This window comes from Aulonocara stuartgranti, assembly GCF_965226115.1.
Source record: "Aulonocara stuartgranti genome assembly, chromosome: 10".
Lineage (NCBI taxonomy): Eukaryota > Metazoa > Chordata > Actinopteri > Cichliformes > Cichlidae > Aulonocara > Aulonocara stuartgranti.
In genome coordinates, this window is record NC_138946.1 from 18,788,452 (window position 1) to 18,808,774 (window position 20,323).

The window sequence follows — 20,323 nt, forward strand, 5'->3', positions numbered from 1 at the left end:
AAAAGCTACACATGCATTGACAAGAGTTTGTTTTGGGGTTGTTTTTTTAAATCTAGTGTGTTAATACTTTTTTTTTTTTGAGGAAATAGAATTCTTGCTGACAAATGAACTCTATTTGTCCTTTATGCTCCTTAATAAGCCACAATTTCCTTACAATTCTTCATTCTGAATGATAGCAATCTATGCAAACTCAATCCCAATTTAATGTCAGCTGTGTAGCAGGAGACTATTATTACCATATTATTGCAACAAAGAAAAAAGAATTAACCACTACTGTCAACTATATTTATCAAAAATGATGCTATTCTGCTATACAGCCCAGCCAAGAAGTCACAGTCAGCGTTAGAATACTATGCATCCAATCAAGAAATCATTGTGTCTTTACTTCTTTCATCTAAAGTAATCAATTTAGCACACTGTGCCTTTTTGACATGCTGCAGTAAAAGCTCACAAAACGCCTGTGTTAGTAAAAAACAAAGATTCATAAGAAGGTTTATAAAAGAGAAGCATTCATGTAAATTAGCAGTTAAAATCAAATTACTGGAAGAAAAGCTATTCTTTAGTAGCGTGCGAACTTGCATGCTTATTTCATTGTATACAATTAAAAGTAGGATTTTTGTCAGTAAGCAGCTCTTTAAATTTCTCAGGAAGTGCAGGTTAATGACTGTTCACAGGAATTTTGAGGCAGCATAGAAAACTTCCAGGAACTGCCAAGTACTGAAATGACATTGGGAGTAATGGCGTTTTACAAACCTGTAAAACTTGGCAGTTCACCCCCGGTCCCTAGGCCAAAGAGAAGCTTTAACATGCAAATCGTAATGCTGTGAGCTATGCATGTGCAAATGAGGAGAGTAGGGGTCCTGCTCCAGAAAAAAAGCCTTTTTCTAAAATATATTAACTCCATTTTAAGCTCTTCTCTCGAATAAAGATGAATGATTAGTATAATTATAAACTTTGAAATTAGAAGCAAAGATGCAATAACCTAATTGCAGGAAATTGTATTTATATACTGACTTCCCAGTGTTGCTGACCTAATAGCTACTGTATACTGTAGCCACAAAATGACTTAAGTGCACACATGTGAATGGCCATGGAAAAGTGAGTTCCTGTGATAAACCCTTCCCTTTATATCCTTGAGACTGACAGTGGAGCACTCCTGCCATCTCTCTGCCTTTTTTTTCCACAGGACCCTGAGCAACGCAAAAGTCACCAGCTCCCCAGAGAGCATTTCTCACAACTTTGCAAACACCCTGTGTTTTGATGTGTCTGTTTTTTGATGACGCAGTACGTTTCAATGATCAAGGGCAGTGCAAAGGGGGACAGTAAAGGTGAGAAGATAAGCACAAACACACACACACACACACACACATGCGCACGCACACACGTACACCCCCACTTTGAGCTGTTTGCCAGAACACCTGCGTGTTTGAAAACGAAAGCAACATAAAGCATCTCCCTTTTTTTCATTCTGCAGCCATGAGGTGACATGCCATTGTTTTCCTCTGTATTCCTCCCTTGTGAATTTTGATTCCTGCCAGACAAAGAATGGGCCTATTGAAGTACTCTTTGAGAGGAGCCATTAGATACCGAGCTGGTCATCACTCTGCTGTGAAAGGCATTCTACTGATGTGCTGTCCTTCATACAAGTAAACTTTTTAAAATATACACATGCATTTTGGTGCCAGCAGCATGCAAATCCAACTTCAACAGGATGTAAAACCTTCAATTTACCTGAGATAAACACAGCATTTATAGTTTTGTTTCTAATGTAATTTCAAATTTATATAATCTATCTATCTATCTATCTATCTATCTATAATAAACTGATAAAGACTTGTGTGAAGATAAACAAGTGCGGATAGTTTAAAATCCTCCCGAAATGTTTTGGATCAATAAAATTCAGTGCGTAAAATAATTCTGATCATTTGGTATGGGAACACCATCTTCCTTCATCAATAACAAACCAACAAACAAGGATTTCCTCTCTTTGTTGTTTGTGTACTGTGTGTTTGAATGTGCACATGTATGAGAGCAAATCCATCAGTGTAAACATATTGACCTGACAGTGGGAGGTCTGGTTCATAGTGTTACTCTGCCAACGGTGCTGAGTTCCAAATTAATCACACATGATGAGATGATTAATCTGGTTTATGTCCCTCTATCTGTCCACTGTACCCATCCATCTGTCCTCCTCTCTTTCTCTCTGCTGAGCAGTGAAGGCTTTCTGCTGGGTGCACAGCCCAGCCTAATACCACTGACAGGGCTGTTCTATACTAACATAAAAGGCGTAGGAAGGGGTCAGCTTAAGCTTATATGTCACACATTAAGCTTAAGCTGCACATTTTTATTGCCGTATCTTGACAGTGATATAATAGTGGATAAGTTTGATATTTTGCTGCTATATTTTTTAAAGTTTGTTACAGCATTAAACAATGAGAGAATACAATTATAAATGCATTTTAATATGCATGTATTAAATTAGACATACCAAGCTGTTAATTCACAAAAAAAAAGATTTTATCTCACGGCTGGCTATGATTTAAAAAAAAGTTGAAAAAAGTAAACAATTTATCTGCAAAGGATTTAATGCCTGTCTAGAAATCTCATGACCTTAATAATCTAATCTTTAGGTCTAGCTTTTAAAAATTTGCATTTAACACCAATACTCTACTATGATGCTATGAAAAACGACAGTGTAGAGCAAATAGTGAGAATCAAACAAAATGTTGCCTCAGTACCAGTCATGCAGCACAGTGTGGTGTTATTTGATCCCTGTATTGCCACTGCCAGCTCCCGTTTCTCTCCAAGGTGCTGAAACATTCAGACGTTTTCTGTCTCTCTGCCTGTGACTAAGTATGTGTCTACTTAACAGTATTGGTAAAGTGTCCCTTTAGTTTCCACTCCTTAAGGTGCCAAAACAACCAAACCCAGTCTGTTCTGTGTCTCACTCCAAGGCGCTGAAACATTTTTTCAGGGTAATTCTTTTTTGCCAAAATGACCATAACAAGCATATGGTATTAACAAAAAACAGCACACCATATCTACTACCTAGTAATTACCCTAGATTTTTTTTTTTGGAAACCTGCTTTTTCTGCTCCCCCCCCCCCCCCCGCTCATTATTCAGCCAAAGAAGTAGAAGCTCCTGGGGCAAATTGACAAGTCAAGAAAAAGAGTAGCAAAAACAGCTTTTCTTGTAAACCCTCTCCTGAATTTGGCATAATTGATGATAAATGTGATGCTTGTTTCATTGTAGGCTGGATGATTTTTGGTGTTACCGTACAAAACAACATGAATTAAAATGCTAGTTCACAGCTTTGACACCACCAACAGGTGAAATGAATACCAATGTCTGTCTCATTACAGCACAACCTTGGGAACATCGTACGGTTCAAGAATGGCTTGAGGTCACTGATCTTGGATCTAAATGCCCAAGATCCCAATTTAAGTGAACCTCTCACAGGATCCACCAAAAAGGCATGATCCACTGATGTCTAACCTCACACTCTACAGAACTCACAGTTATGGCAGCACAAAACACACCTACACAATAGTGGTGTTTTTAATGTTGTTAGAGGTGTCTAATTTCTGTGACACTTTTTGCTGTATTAGAATTGAGGAAAAATTGATTAACCATAATCCAACTGCTATGGAATTGATTCAGAGGTATTTTTCAGAAGGTTGTTTGTGAGCATTGCTCCCTCTCACACCTATGGCATCACCGGTGCTTTTAAGCAAGCTCAAGTACTATAAACTAGGGGCCACACCTCTTTGAAGTTCATGCCTCAATCCCAGAATATCTCTGGGTGGTGGTGCCGTGGTCAGGGACTTCTCTCTGCTCCGCCTGCAGCTGCACAATCTCTCATCTTCCAGTTTAAGTTCTTTCATCTTTGTTTTTGAATGCTGTTTACGCACATTTCATATCAACATGTTTCTTTTCAAAACACACTGACAACCCACAAATCAACTCTACCTCATATTTTACAAGGCTTTGGACAAAAATACTGGCACCTAATTGAAAAAACAAAACAAAACACATATTCTTGTGTGTATAAAAATTTAACTCAATTGCATTTTATTGCGTGTGTTACATTGAGTGTAAAATTCTTCTTAAAAGATATAAAAGAAATATTTCAACTATATTATATATTTCTACTTTATACTAAAGTGACAGAGCATGAGAAAAAAAACGTATTTTATGTAAGGTTCATATGTATTTGAACACTGAAACCAGTTTTGTTTTTAATTTTGTTTTGTTTTGCCCATTTACTGAAACGTATTCCAATTGCGCATGCTTATAATGTGTAGACTCAACTTGAGGGTATCCACATTCAAATTGGATGAAGGGTTTAGGAGTTTCAGCTCCTTAGCATGTGCCACCTTCTTTTTAAAGGGACCACAAGTAATTGGACATTTGTGAATAGACACCGTGTGGTCAAAGGAGACCTGAGTGTCCACAGAAGACAACAGTGGTGGATGATCGCAGAATCGTTTCCATGGTGATGAGAAACCTCTTCACAACAGCCAACCAAGTGAACAACGCTTTTCAGGAGGTGAATGGGGAATGAATGCATCCAGAAAATCACCAACTCATACATGCAGATCACCTCAACACACTCTCACACTATTGTGCAGCTCAAACCAGGGGTGCATAAATAATCACAGTTATATCACAATTAAGTAATAATTCATACTTATACTATAGATATATATAGAATATATTATAGAATAACTAAAAATATTCTTTGGACAGATGAAACCGAGATCAACCTCTACCACAATGATGCAAAGAAAAAAGTATGGAGAAGGTTATCCAAGGCATACAACATCATCTGTAAAACACTGCTGAGGCAATGTGGGCGTGCATGGCTGCCAGTGGCACTGGGACACTAGAGTTTATTAATGATGTGGCACAGGACAGAACAAAAGCAGCTGAATGACTTCTGAGGTGTTCAGAGAAATACTGTTTACTCAAATCCAGCTAAATGCAGTCAAATTGATATGGTGGCATTTCATAACACAGATGGACAATGACCCAAGACATACAAGCAATGAAGTGGAATATTCTCCTCACATTTTGATTCAATCTTTTTGTTAAACCCACTGAATTAAAGTCTGCACTTCAACTCCATCTGAGTTGTTTCATTTCGAATTCATTGCATTAATGTACAGAACAAATTTTTTTAAAAAGTATATTTATTTCTGTCCAAATATTTATGGACCTGACTGTATCTGTAACTCAAAGTTTGTTTCAAAGAATGAAGCTTAAGAAAAGTAACATTGCTTCAGCACTCATTACACTTATTATAGTGTGTGCGTGTTCTTTGTGTGACTCCAGCCGTTGCAATAATATTCATAAGACAAACGATGACAATCATAATTTAATACAAATTAAGGCTGTCTTAACAACAATTTCAGTCTGCATTACTACAGGTTTTGTTAATAAAAAAGCAGAGAGTGTGCAGTGGAATATTAAACTATTCTTCAAGGATTTGTCTTTCTTTTCTCCTTTCTTTACTTCTTTTGAAATGAAGTATGAATCAAGATGAGACCAAGTTATATTTTTGCTAATTTCAAAGGCTCAAGATTTGGAATGTTTACATGGGGATTTGAATCTTTGTAATTTTACTTGGACATAAATCAATGGATTTTGAATGGCAGATGGCATAACTGTAACAAAATAAAAGTTGCCAATCTTTTATATGGCCCACTTGGGAAATAAAGACTTTGAAAATATATTTGTTCCTTTTCTTTTTTTTGAGACTATTTGTTGGTGTTTGTCTGGATGTCTGTGTGTGTGCACGCGTGTGTGTGTGTGTGTGTAGGTGTGTGTGTGTGTGTGTGTGTGTGTGTGTTATGGAGAGAGAGAAAGAGAGTATGTAATGCATGCTCAAGGACAAGTGTAACTAAATATTCAGGTTCATGTGCTTCGGTATTTCGTACACTTCTATCTGTTTCTTAAGAGGTGATAAGAGATCATGGAAAGTCAACAGTGAACAATTCAGTACAATCTTATTTATGTAGGGCCAAATTTATGACAACAGTTGACTAAAGGTGCTTTGTACTCACAATATTAGAAAGAAACCGGAACAATTAGACAATCCCTTATGAGTAAGCAATTGGTGACAGTGGGAAGGACAAAGTCAATTTTAACAGAAAGAAACTTCAGTCAGTCAGAGGGATAGCCATCTGCCATGACTGGTTAGCAGTCAGGGGAAAGAGAAAAGAGCAGAAAGAGACAGGACAAAGGCAAAATATAGGAGAGAGAGCTAGAGTTGTATAATTTCTGTGTATAACACACAGAAAGTGAAAGGTGATGAGTGAAGCAGAAATGCTAAATGCATCATGGGATGCCCCCCAGCAGCAAAAGCCTATTGCAGCAAAACTAAGAGATGGTTCAGGGTCACCTGATCCAGCCCTTTCTGTAGGCTTTATTAAACAGACAGGTTTTGAGCCTAATCTCAAAGGTAGGGAATGTGTCTGTCTACCGAATCCAAAGTGGGAGCTGGTTCCACAGACGTGAAGCCTGATAGCTAAATCTCTGCTTCCCTTTCTACTTTTGAAAACTCTGGGAGCCACAAGTAAGTCTGAGAGTGAAGTGCTTTGTTATGATAACAGGAAATAATGAGGTCTTTTAGATATGACTGGACCTGAGTATTTGACATTTTGTGTGAGGAAATAATTTTAAATTAGGTTCTGAATTTCACAGGAAACGAACCAAGGATAAGAAGCTAATACGGGAGAAATATGCTGTCCCTTTCTAGACCCAGTTAGTACTCTAGCTAGATCATCTGAAGGCTGGATTACATACTGGATTACAACAGTCCAGCCTAGAAGTAATAAATCCATGAACTAGTTTTTCAGCACTCTGAAAAGGGATCTTTGTAGTTTTTGTGATATTTTGCAAAAGAGTGAAGAGTGTCTCACATGTACATGGTGAAGGACATATCCTGATCAAAAATGACTCCAAGATTCCTCACAGTGTTACTGGACGCATGCCTGTAGTTGAAGTAGTTGATTTGTATCATCTGGCTTAAAGCGGATAAATAAAGCAGGCTATCATCTATATAGCACTGCAAATTCATGCAATGTTTTCTAATAACATTGCCAAAGGGAAACATGTATAATGAAAAAAGTGAACCTGTGGAACTACATGTCTAACCTTTGTGTGTGAAGACTCCCTGTTTAACTTCCACAAATTGAAATCTCTTGTAAAGATGTATTTTAAACACTTCAGTGCAATTACTGTAACAGCAATAACGTGTTCTACTCTCTTTAGTTGAATATGTGTGGTTATTGCTATCAAGGTCTGACAGGACAGGCACAGAGATGCGTACACTGTTAGAGGCAATTATCAAGATCATTCATAAGCTACACTGCTGCTTTTTCACTATGATGCACTCTAAATCCTGACTGCAACTCCAAACCATTGATTGCAAAGCATTCCGCAACTGTTTGACAACTAATCTTTCAAGAATGATCTTATTTAGCTGAATTAGGTAAGGATATTTAAATCTTAAAACCCCACAGCTGCTAACAAAAATACCTTGATCATATTTAATATTTAAGCAATAATTAATGGTGAAACTTGAGCAGTCTTGTAGGAATGAGCTCTAAAAGACACATTGATGGTTTAGAGGATGACATTATTGAAACTAATTCAGAGATATCAATAGGGCAGAAAGAGTCCAGAAAATAAATATCAGCAGTTATTATAATTCTTAATACTTAATGGCACATCTGTGCTACAGCTGTGAATATTTTTTTCTCAAATGGTTTAAAAATTTATTTGTAAAGAAATTCTGTGTAAAGTCATAGCTAGTTAAGGTTAAAGGAATCTGTCAGTCTGGTTACACCGCTGAAAAGAAACCTGAGGTTGTTCCTGTTTTCCTTTATCAGTGATGCAGGATGTCCTACCTTAATGGAGGGCTATTTTATTATTTTATTATACAGTAACAAGCTCTTTTTCCAGACCAAACAGGCATATTCTAAATAAGCGTTAAGAGTTATCTGCTTTAAGTTGGCTGCTTGAGGGTTATACCATGGCATTTCTGATTTGTTGTCTTCTTTTTAAGTTGAGGCATAGTATCCAGGATTCTAGCTAGTGAGGATGTAACATTGAAGACAATTGACCTTTGTGGGAACTGAATTTAAGTAGCTGTTCTGCATTGAAAAGGTGATGGAATCACTTTCTTAAACTTACAGCATTTTTTTTAGAAAGTATGATGAAATTTATTGTCCATTTTCTGCACAATTTATTTTAATAAAAATAAATTGGTCAAATAAAGGAGAATTTGTGGGAAATACTACGGAGCCCCGCAGGGGACATGGGAAAAAAAAAATTAGGGAGAAAAAAAAAAATTAGGGAGAAAAAAAAAAATTAAGACGGACTTAGCCGCATTCTTCGGAGGCCGCCAGCTCGAAGCCGACCAGGAGGTCGAGGCACGATGTGCCGGGAAAGCGGTGTTCCTCCCGGCTGTAGTAGGTCTCGACCTCCCGTTAGCTTCGAGCTAGTGGGTGTCAGATCTCCAAAAACGTCGGAGCACTTTTGCAAATATGTGATGTGTTGTAAACCGAGCAGGTATCTGACGTTTACACAACTACATTCACGCCTCAAAATATCTTAAAAGTGTATTTTGTGACCCAGAAAGAGTAATATTACAACTAAGTAGCTGCCGCCATTGTTGGAGTTTTGCGAGGCTGGCGGCCTCCGAAGAATGCGGCTAAAACTTTTGCGAGATCTCGCAATACTTTTGCGAGATCTCACAAAAGTCCGTCTTAATTTTTTTTTTTCTCCCTAATTTTTTTTTTTCTCCCTAATTTTTTTTTTCTCCCTAATTTTTTTTTCTCCCATGTCCCCTGCGGGGCTCCATAAAATACCATTAAGTTCAAGTCAGGTCAAGTCAGCTTTATTTGTATAGCACATCTTATGTGTGTGTGTGTGTGTGTGTGTGTGTGTGTGTATATATATATATATATTTTTTTTTTTTTTTCCAGTTGAGGGTATTATATTCTTTCCTTGTGAATTTGTTAACTGATTTTAAATTTGTTTATTGATGGCCTAGGAGCAGACACAGTCTCCGTGGAATGGAGTTTTGGGGGGATGACAAGAGGAGAGAAACTGAACAGATGTTTGGAAGACTCCAACCCAACTTTTCCCAACTTTGATGTGGGTGACTGTAGCATATACCAGTGCACGCCAGGAATGCCTTACCCAGGCAATCACAGCCTGGAATGTCCACAAGCGACTGACTGTCAGCAGCAAAGACATGCATGACAAGTGAATCATCCCTGCATGGATGCTCCTTTAGTTCCTTATGGTTGATTTAAAAGTAAAATTCAGAATATTAAACAGCTAAACTGCGTGTTGAAATATACCACTCTAAAAATGTACAGTACCAATTAGTCATTGCTTCACAGTATCTCTCTGAATTACATTAAGGAGACGTAAAGAAAATCTGTTTGAGAACTTTGCAGATGGTTGTAAATATGCGATATCTCACAATGCAACATAACTTTTATAATAATACAAAACTTAGTGATTATATAAAATGCATAGCACACTGCATATGGTGCATCCTCCACACTCATTTTCTAGCATAGCATTACTACATTGCACCATCCACCATTCCCTTGTTTGAGAAACATAAGGGATGTCATCATTTCTTGCTCTGTGTGATGTCTCTTTCAACTGAACTTCACATTTTAGGCCTGCAGGTCACTGACTGAAGCCTTAATATCAGTAAATGCTTATACATTCAATATTATTTTAAAAAAAACCTAGTTAAATCATAATATGAAGTTTATCAAAATTACAAGCCATCTGTGATTAATATGAAACTGTATTTTACAACATTGTCAAGATGACTGATTGTGAAAACCAAGACAAAGCAATTAAATGTGTCTGGTATCAGGGGACTGGAACACACTCCTCTAACCTTTTATTATATTGCTTCTGTCAAAGTACATACATTAACATGAATGCTTCTGATGTAATTAACTTTTCTATTAGCAGACTGGCCTCAGAGGCAGCATACGCCACATTTAAAAAGGAGTTGTTCATTCAGAGTGTGCCGTTTCAGATGACTCATTAATGATCCGGACCTAATTGAAATGCAGGAGGACTTTTGGTGATCTTTCCAAAATTCTAATGCCTTCACCCTAGTGCAGCAGACTTCTAATTTTTGAGCAAAAAACAAAACAACATAGTAGCTATTTAATCATAGTAAACGTGTCGAAACCAGGTCAAAATAAAACCACTAACCTGGCTGAATTGAGTCTTTCTTTTTAACACTGGACACAAGGTAATGTATTTGGATTGTAATTTTCTTCAGGTTTTCTGCCCTTATTTAAACGTCAGCACATACCTACTAATGCATGTTTTACAATATGCAGTTCATTTAATGTTTGTCAAGATTTAATAGCTTCATTGCAGAGCAGTGCAGACAGACAGGTATGGATGCAAACAACTATGTAGCCCAGGACACATACTTTTCCACTCAGTTTTGTTTGTACAAGCAGTCCATATGCCTGGGTGCTGACTTTATACACATGTGGCCATGAAAGTGATAGGAACACTTGAATTTAATGATTTGAAAGAGTAAGTGAATAATTTTGGCAGTATAGAGTTGGTATAGTTTTTCCATCTCAGGATCCTGTTGGACACAAGGAGAATGAAACAAGTAATAAGGATTGATATGCACTAAATACATTTATAAAGGTATTTCTTTAAAAGAACTTGGTTGAATTGTATTATTTTATGTTATTTTAAAATATCTTGATATGAAGATATATGTTGTCTTCAAAGGTACATTACAATATACAGATCTCAATAATATTTTTGTCTGATATTTATTCATAAATTGTTAACATGTGTCTCCTTTCATACTGACAAATATAGAATATGTGAGATATAATCTCTCCAGCGTGTCCTGGGTCTGCCCCGGGGCCTCCTCCCGTTGGGACAAGCCCAGAACACCTCACACAGGAGACGCCCAGGAGGCATCCTTGTCAGATGCCCGAACCACCTCAGCTGACTCCTTTCGATGTGGAGGAGCAGCAGCTCTACTCTGAGCCCCTCCCGGATGGCTGAACTTCTCACCCTATCTCTAAAGGAGAGGCCAGCCACCCTTCGGAGGAAGCTCACTTCCGCTGCTTGTATCTGCGATTTCGTTCTTTCGGTCACTACACTACCCAAAGCTCGTGGCCATAGGTGAGGGTATTATAATATATCATTGCGGCCGCAGCACCAATCCGTCTGTCAATCTCCGGCTCCCTTCTCCCATTACTCGCGAACAAGACCCCGAGATACTTGAACTCCTCCACCTGGGGCAGGAACTCATCCCCAACCTGGAGTGGGCACTCCACCCTTTTCCGGCTGAGAACCATGGCCTCAGATTTGGAGGTGCTGATCCTCATTCCTGCTGCTTCACACTCGGCTGCAAACCGTTCCAGTGTGACCTGGAGGCCATCATCCGATGAAGCCAACAGAACCACTACTACTACTAGTACCTATTATATATAAATATCTATAAGTCTTTATGGAAATTTAACCAAGTAGACAAGCCTGAAATCATCAATGTGATACCAATAGAATTCAGCTTTACAAAAGCTCTTAGTATCAGAAAAACAAAGAAGATGGTAGACTTAAGGGCCACACAGAGTGTTGTTATTTAAATTTAGATTTTAAAAAAATAACCGCTACCTGAAGTACCTGGTGACAAAACCTCACAACCTTTAGGCACACAGGATGCTTTGGATTGTGGGTCATATCAAGAAAAGCCTTTGCAAGCTCCAGTTTAACATTATGCATATCAGGAAATATAATAAATACTACTGAAGACTTTATTCACACATATACACAAACTCACAAGTGCAAGTAGTCTGCTCCTACTGACATTCACAGATCTGAGCAGTGGAACTGCAGACTGAGCCAGTGCAAACTCTTTAAAAGAGGTTGATCTTGCCACATATCATCTTTAACTGTCTGGCTGGATGCCTATTTGTGGAGCTGGTCATCAGACATTACGTCAGCATTTTTTTTATCCCCCCCCCCTACATAAAACCTCTGTGAAACCACTAGACATCACATGCTACATCCCTACATTTTAGTCCTGGGAAGGGTGTAATTGCATCATAGAATGTCAAATGCAAAATCAATATTTTAGCATTTCTATCACAAATCCAAAGGGCATTGATTATTTAACAAATGTAAAAAAAAAAAAACAGAAGGTTTCTCAGACATATAACCTAATTTAGCACTGGTATAGAGGAAGCATGAAGGAAAATGCTCTTTCCCTGTTTGTTTTGTGGACCAACATTTTAAAAAAAAAATATTTTTAAAAAATCACAAAAAAACAAAACAACAACAACTAACTAACAAAAAAAAAGCCTTAATGAGTAAGTAAGCATTAATTCTGTCATGCAAATTAGTTACCTTCATTTAATTAACTGCATTAAACTTCAAACTTCATGGTGCTCCATGATACTGGCTACCTTGGACAGGTTGCCAGTCCAGAACAGACCAGGATGTTCAGTGGTTGAGTTATTGGATGGATGGCCAAATATTAATTAAAAGTATTATTAGAAAAAAAAAACCCTAAACACTCAAGACAAACATTTTAAACATTAACCACCCTTTGGAAGTTCTTTTTTCTTCTTTTGATTGTTTTATTTAAACACAACTGAGTTTTTGTAAAATTGTTTTCTTTGAGCATCTGACAGAAACCAGAATTATTAAATAGGTCTTTGGTATAGCATAAAGCTTTATACACAAGTCAGATGATGTTCATATGGCTGATCAAAGATTACTTTTAGGAGTTCTGAGTAAACAAAATTCCACTGACAGCCTGTGCTTCTGATCCTGCCTGTGCTGTTCAACACCACAAAAGAACGGCTGTGTTTGTGTGGGATCTGTATGTGGGTCTTTGTACTGATATTTCCTTTGTCACATACATGAAGTCAAATCAAGCTTACCTTTTACTAATCCTCACTCAATGGCGCCATAACAAGAGGCTACATGTAGTTGCCGTATTTGTATTTGTTTCTCTATCTAAGTAAAATCCACACACCACTATTGATATCATCAAGTCTTCCACATTCCAGGGTTGTCATCGTTTATCTTCTTTTGTCGGTTTTACCCTGACCACTTGTTTTCCTCCTCTTCTTTCTCTCTTCTTTATAGTGTCCATAATCCTGCCTTTGTTGTTGTGATCATGTTTGTATTTCCAACATAATTGGATGAAGGACTGCTGCCTAGCCAAGATTGGCACATCAATTGTTAGCCATCCATCTTTACGGATGACTTTACTGTGCCAGATAACATTCCATCGATGAAAAGAATGGGAAGAAAAGAAAAGGGGCTTCCGGGGAACCGAGGAATTAATTTAAAATCACTGAGCATTTGAGAATGAGTGGCAAGTATTCATGTTGATATAAGTGTTAGTGTGTGAATATCTGAGTGTGTCTCTCTGTGTTTATCATACAAGCCTGTGCATGTTCATAAATTCGCAAACCTTTACTTAATGTTAATATGCTCCGACTTGTTCCCATATATGTTTTTATATATACCAAACTGTTAACATGCAGTTAACAATTTCAGATCTTCTGCATTCATAAAAAATGAATTATCATTAAATGTCAAATTTTCAAGAAGTCATAGTGCAGAGAGGAAGGAAATTTATTAACGGTATGTAGATGAACCCAGCTAATGGAAGCAACACCACATGACCTAAAATTGCAATAATTCACAGTTAGAAATGTCAGTGCCTAAAAGGTACTGCAGTGGCTTAAAGAAGACTGGGAAGAATGCAAATTGGATATTTTTATTTCCCAACTTTTAATAATCTAGAATTGTTCGCCAGTATGAGAGTTTATCAGAGAGAAAACACTGTGATCACAAAGCAGAACTGCTCCATTCTATAAGCCTGGGGCCACTCTGAGCCACTGGGTGGTGCAGTACTTATAACAGCCCATTAGCTGCTGAAAGAATGACTTAACCCAAAAATGACCCAACAGGTCCAGCATTTGTTCACATTAGCAGAAACATTAGTAGAATCACGTTCACTCTTAAAGTCAGTATTTATACTTTGTCTTTCATCTGCTGTCACTTTATCACATTAGATTTTTTCTTCATGGCATTGAAAAAACAAACAAACAAACAAACAAACAAACGGAACATAGGAAATGTATTTCTTGCATTCTTTTATTGTCAGTAGGCCACATATACCTCTGAGAAGCTGGATCACAGGTTCCACATTTCCCCTTGTATCTGAAAGCAAATAATTGAATGTCATCCACCCATTCACACACTGGTGATGGCAGCTACATTGTAGCCACAGCTGCCCTGGGGCGCACTGACAGATGCGAGTCTGCCGGACACTGGCGCCACTGGGCCCTCTGACCACCACCAGCAGCAACAAGTGAAGTGTCTTGCCCAAGGACACAACGACCGAGACTGTCGGAGCCGGGGCTCAAACCGGCAACCTTCCGATTACAAGACGAACTGCCAACTGTTGAGCCACGATCGCCCCAATAATAAAAGAAAGCCCAAACAATCAGACGATCTCCTTTGGACAAGCACATGTGATTTTGGGAAGCAAGAACTCATTTTTAACAGGGAAATATTTTGACCGGAATCAGTCTCAGGTAGTGGCAGTCATCTGACTTCACTAATTGAGGTGGGTGGGGCAGATAGAGAGAGAAATAGAACACAAACTATGGGGGAGATAACAGATAGCAATACTGCATGCCAATAATGCCGTTTTGGCACATAAATGCATGGGAAGTCAACTGAGCACTCAAAGTGCTTTACACAACTTGCCTCATTCACCCATTCACATAAGCAAAATCTGGATTAGAGAAGCTAATGTGCAAAAGATATGATCTCTCTTTCTATTTCCTGTCTGTACTGGGTTGGCTGTGGCTCAGGAGGTAGAGCAGGTCACCTACTAATTGGAAGGTTGGTGGTTTGATTCCAGTCAGCATGCCAAATATCCTTGGGCGAGATGCTAACCCCAAGTGGCCCTTCAGTGCATCCATTGGAGTGTGTTAAATAGAAACCAGTTGCATAGGAAAAGTGCTTGCATGAATGGGTGTGAATGAGGTTGTATAAGAAGGCTTTGAGTGTTCAGTTAAAAGTAGGAAAGCGTTATTTAATTAGCAATCCATTTATCATTTACTCTGATGCTTTGGATCAACTAAAGGTCTTTCAAGTACCTTTGAGAACAACCTGATAATCAGGAACACAAAAGTCCAGCCTAGAAGTAATAAACCCCTGAACTATGTTTTAGCATCCACGCTTAGACATTTCTCATTTTTGTGATATCTGTTTAATGTGCATGCTGAAGGGCATATCCTAGTTATAAATGACTCCAAATTTCCTCATAGTGTTACTGGAGGCCAGGGTAATGCCATCCATAGTAAATACCTGGTTAGAGACCATATTTCTGAGGGGTTTTTTTGCACCACATACAATAACCACATTTCTTTTCAAATGGGCACACTGCTAAAGAACAGAATGATGCAGTAGTTTCTTATGGATGGGAGAAGTTTACCTTCTTGCCATCATTTCATTAAAGCTCTGAAAGAATGTATTTTCATTCTAATGATCTTTCCCAAAACATACAAGCAGTTTAAAGTAAAAAACATAAAAGTCTAAAAGAAGCAGCCTCGCATACATAAGAATGCTTATTTTCTAGGTATAATTTGTCTGACGTATGTCACCAACACTCCTCCAACCATCTTTCATGGACTTACAAGTATATCCACAGGCAAGATGCTATTCAGGAGCACTAACTTGGATGTAGAAAAGGGTACTCATTATTTTGAAATGTGACAAAAGGACATCAGTATGACTTGGTAATTAGGATGTTATGGTACCATACATTACCACCACAACAACCCTGTGCTACAATAGTGTCATTATATTTGTTTTTGCTGACCAAGAGACAATAATCACATTTCCTGCGGCCATAAGAGGTCCATGTCACACAAACCTAAAGAGGCCACATCTCTAATGAACTTTTAATCCTACTTTTCTGAGCCCTTCCCTTCTTGTCTCCCTTCTTTTGCCTGTTTATCATTTTGTCTGTTCCTTCTCTCTTTTCATCAGCGTTCTCATCTTTTACCCCCTAAACCTTCTTTTTTGCCCTCTCTCCTTCTCCACCTAGGGTTCATAACTGCTTTCATTACACCTATCCTAAAAAAGCTCTAAACAGTGACTTTACTCCTCTGGCAGTATTTTCATTCCAATTCCAGTAGCTTGTATATTCTATTTTGTGGTCATCAGAGGCATTGGAACAAACTGGTGCGCTCCTTATTTTCTTTTGTTTTTCTTTTTTTCTGAAAAATCTGATCTTTTCCAACTACACATTTTACCCACTGAACTAAGAAGGAATAGGCTTGACTTGAGGATTTATTGAATGGCATTTTAAATGTCACCTCACAGCATTAGAAAGGCTCTTCAGCTATAGTAATTAGATGAATATTTAACAAGCACATTATCTGTTCCTGACAGCCAAAAACATTCAGAAAAGATGGGCTCATTGTGCTTATTATGGACACAATGAGCCATTGCAGGTATTGTTTCTTGGTCACTCTAAAGGTGACACTGTCACGGTTCTGGGTCCGTTGGACCCAGTATTTTGAGTTTATTGTGTTTTGATTTAAGTTTGCATCAGGGATTGTGTTCTTGTTCTCTTGTCGTGTTATGGTGATGAATATGATGTCTATTATGAGAGTTCCATGTTTCTGTTTGTCTGGGTTTAAGATGTGGGCTTAGTTTCATATGTCATTTCCTGTCTGTCTCTCTATGTCGAGCCTGCGTGTGATGTTTTATTGTGAAGGTCTGCGTCTTATGTGAGTGTTCAGTTTTACCTCTGTCTCGTCTTACGGATTATTCCCAGCTGTGTCCACCACCTGTGTGTAATTCCCGTGTTTCTCTGTGTGTATTTAAGTCGTGTCCTCCGTGATTGTAGTTGCTGGTCCGTCTGTGTAACCACCGTGTCTCGCTCGTGTGTTCACCCTGCTGTTAACCATCGTCTGCTTCTGCTCGCCCTGCTTCATGTTCATGTTCTGGTTTCTGCGCTATAGTTTAGCTGTTTCCCTGTATAGTTTAGTTCGAGCTCCATTTGCTGTTTGTCCTCATTTTGTGTTCAATAAACCACCTTCACCTCTCCACTACTGCCTGCGTTTGGATCCCCCTTCATTTCCTCCACACGGCTCCTCTCACTCGCCGTGACAGACACTTCTTCTTAGTCACTACTGATGTAACAATGCCTTGCTTTCCATGGTAATGGGATATAAACAACAACAACTATACATTTTAAATGTCATCTCCTTCTCTGATGCTGCCTTTCTCTGCTGCTCCCTCTGTCTTTAGTTTGCTGTCATACATGAATACAGTGATTCTCCCTTTATACATCCTGGCCTCCTAGTGGTACTTTTCCTGAGTCACTGTGAAGATGGAAGAATACGTTTAAGCTCTCACAATCTTATATATCCATTTCAAGCTGTATCTTTTGCCATTTGTGCAAATGTTTTCCTGTTTTTAGCTATCATGTGGTAATGCATGTCTTTTAATCATGCCTATAAGTAAATGATCTGTGCATTTCATAAATTGTACACAAGCATGTCAGATTATTGTGTACACCTGCTAGATGTGATAGTTGATCCAACCTCATTTTTTAATTTGTGTTTTTATATTAGTGAGTTTTTTCTGATTATACTGGGAATAAACATATACCAGAGTACATTATGAAATGTGCACATGAAAGCACAGTATTGCTCATAATTCACAGGTAACAACGCAATGTAAAATTATATACTATGTAAATATAGCACTTATTGGCTAACCTTGCAGTTTAAATGGAAATAACTTCCTTACCTCATTTGGATTAGTGCATCTGACTTAATGTAATCTACTTTTAATAAGTTTACTTACTCATATTGTGTGATCTAAACTGTTGTCTGCATACTGAGTATGGGACTTTACATTCAAGTCTTTTTTTTTTAGTGTTTTGATTATTGTTTCAGTGAATGCACAATGTGCATCTTCTGTGTGTTTTGTGGCCAAGAACAGGTTATAAAGGTATTGTTATAGAAACAAGCCACTGTGATTGAGGCTATTGTAGCAGTTAATGTAAGGTTCCAATGTAAATAAAACCAGTGTCTGTGGCACAGACTGATCAAGCCAAGCAATGTTTCTTCAATGTTAAACAATTAATGACCAACTATTTTTTTAATATATTAAGTAGACTACAGTTTTATCAGTGAGGCCAGGGTGAGCGGGAGAGGAGGAGGGGTCGGTGTCTTATTTAATTGAATCATTTCAATGTAAGCAGCTGTCTCCTGGAAGTTTTCAGTCTTTTGAATATGTGGCTTTACAGCTGAAGGCCCCATCCAAAGTTGTGTTTCTTAATGTTTACAGGCCTCCCAAATACTGCACAGACTTTTTTAATGATCTCAGTGAACTGCTGTCTGTGATGTGTGTTGATTTTGACTGTGTTATTATTATTATTATTATTATTATTATTATTATTATTATTATTATTATTATTATTATTATTATTATTATTATTATTGTTGGGGATTTTAACATCCATGCGGACAACCCTCAGGACAAAGGGACTAAAGACCTGAGTAACACTCTGGGCAACTTTGGGCTGACTCAGCATGTAACAGAGGCCACACATAATAGAGGACACACTCTTGACCTACTGATCTCCAAGGGCCTGAGCATTTCGAAGGTTACTGTGTCTGATGTGGGCGTGTCTGACCATTACTGTGTTTTCTTTGAAAGTAAAATTTCAGCCCACACAAATATATCAACAGCAGTGATCACAAAACGGTGTATAACTGAACACAGTAGTGAGATCTTTAACCAGGTCTTCCCATTAACACCTGACCTGTCCAGAGGTTCAGTCAATGAGCTCGTCAATAGCTTCAATGCTAAAATGTTAAATGTAATGGACACAATTGCTCCCATTAAGGTGAAGGTTATCTCTGGAAGGAAAAAGTCTCCATGGAGAAACTCCACACTGGTGAAAAATGAAAGAAGAGAGTGTAGGAAAGCTGAGCGCAGATGGAGAAAAACAAACCTCCAGGTTCATTATGACATTTATAAAGAGAAACTTCACAATTATAATTTACAACTGAAGATTGCAAGGAGGTCCTACGTCTCTGACATCATCACCAAAAACAGTCATAATGCTCGGGTCTTATTTTCTACAGTTGACAGGCTAACAAACACTCCTGTGTCAGTAGCAGCTGAACCTCATTCGACCATGGCCTGCAATGACTTTCTTCACAGAAAAAATCCAAAAGATTAGACAAGCAATTGGTACATCAACAGCATATTCAGGATATATACCGTGTCCACTGAAAAACTGTTTAAACACCATCAAACAGTTTCACCCTATTAACAGCAAAGACCTGGAGGACATCTTAGGTCAACTGAACTCCTCTTGCTGTTTAGATGTCCTGCCAACAAGTTTTTTCAAAAAGGTCTCAAAGACTTTGGAGTCAGACCTGTTACAGATCGTCAACTTTTCTTTAATGTCAGGTGTGTTTCCAGAACCACTAAAAACTGCTGTTATTAAACCTATACTGAAAAAGGACAATCTTGACAAGACACAAATGAACAACTACAGGCCGATCTCAAATCTCCCATTTTTAAGTAAGATCATTGAAAAAGCAGTTTCTCAACAGCTCAGTTACTTCTTAAAACAGAATAACTGCTCTGATGCCGTCCAGTCAGGTTTTAGACAGAACCACAGCACTGAAACCGCTCTGACCAAAGTGTTTAATGACATATGTCTGAATATAGACAGTGGAAAAATGTCAGTCTTAGTTTTACTGGATCTCAGTGCAGCATTTGATACAGTTGACCACAACATATTACTCAAACAGCTGGAGAACTGGGCAGGTCTTTCAGGAACTGTACTAAACTGGTTCAAAACATACTTAGAAAACAGGAAATACTTTGTATCAATAGGTAACTTCACATCTGAGCAGACAAGTATCACATGTGGAGTTCCCCAAGGTTCTATCTTGGGACCCCTTCTGTTTAACATCTACATGCTCCCACTGGCACAGATTATAAACAACAACAAAATAAACTATCACAGCTATGCAGATGACACACAAACATATATCACAATGTCACCAGGAGACCGAGGCCCTGTACAGGCTCTTGGTAAATGCATTGAGGAAATTAATGACTGGTTGTGCAACAATTTTCTTCAGCTAAACAAAAACAAAACTGAAGTAATAGTCTTTGGCGCCAAAGAAAAACGATTACAGGTCACCAGAGAACTTCAATCTATAC

At 38.1% G+C, this 20,323-nt stretch overlaps 1 protein-coding gene across 1 annotated transcript in view; it reads right to left on the bottom strand.

Annotated features, from left to right (window-relative positions):
- Positions 1–20,323, bottom strand: part of LOC309716213 (uncharacterized protein) — a 33,288-nt gene that overhangs the window by 9,033 nt on the left and 3,932 nt on the right. The window lies entirely within an intron of this gene.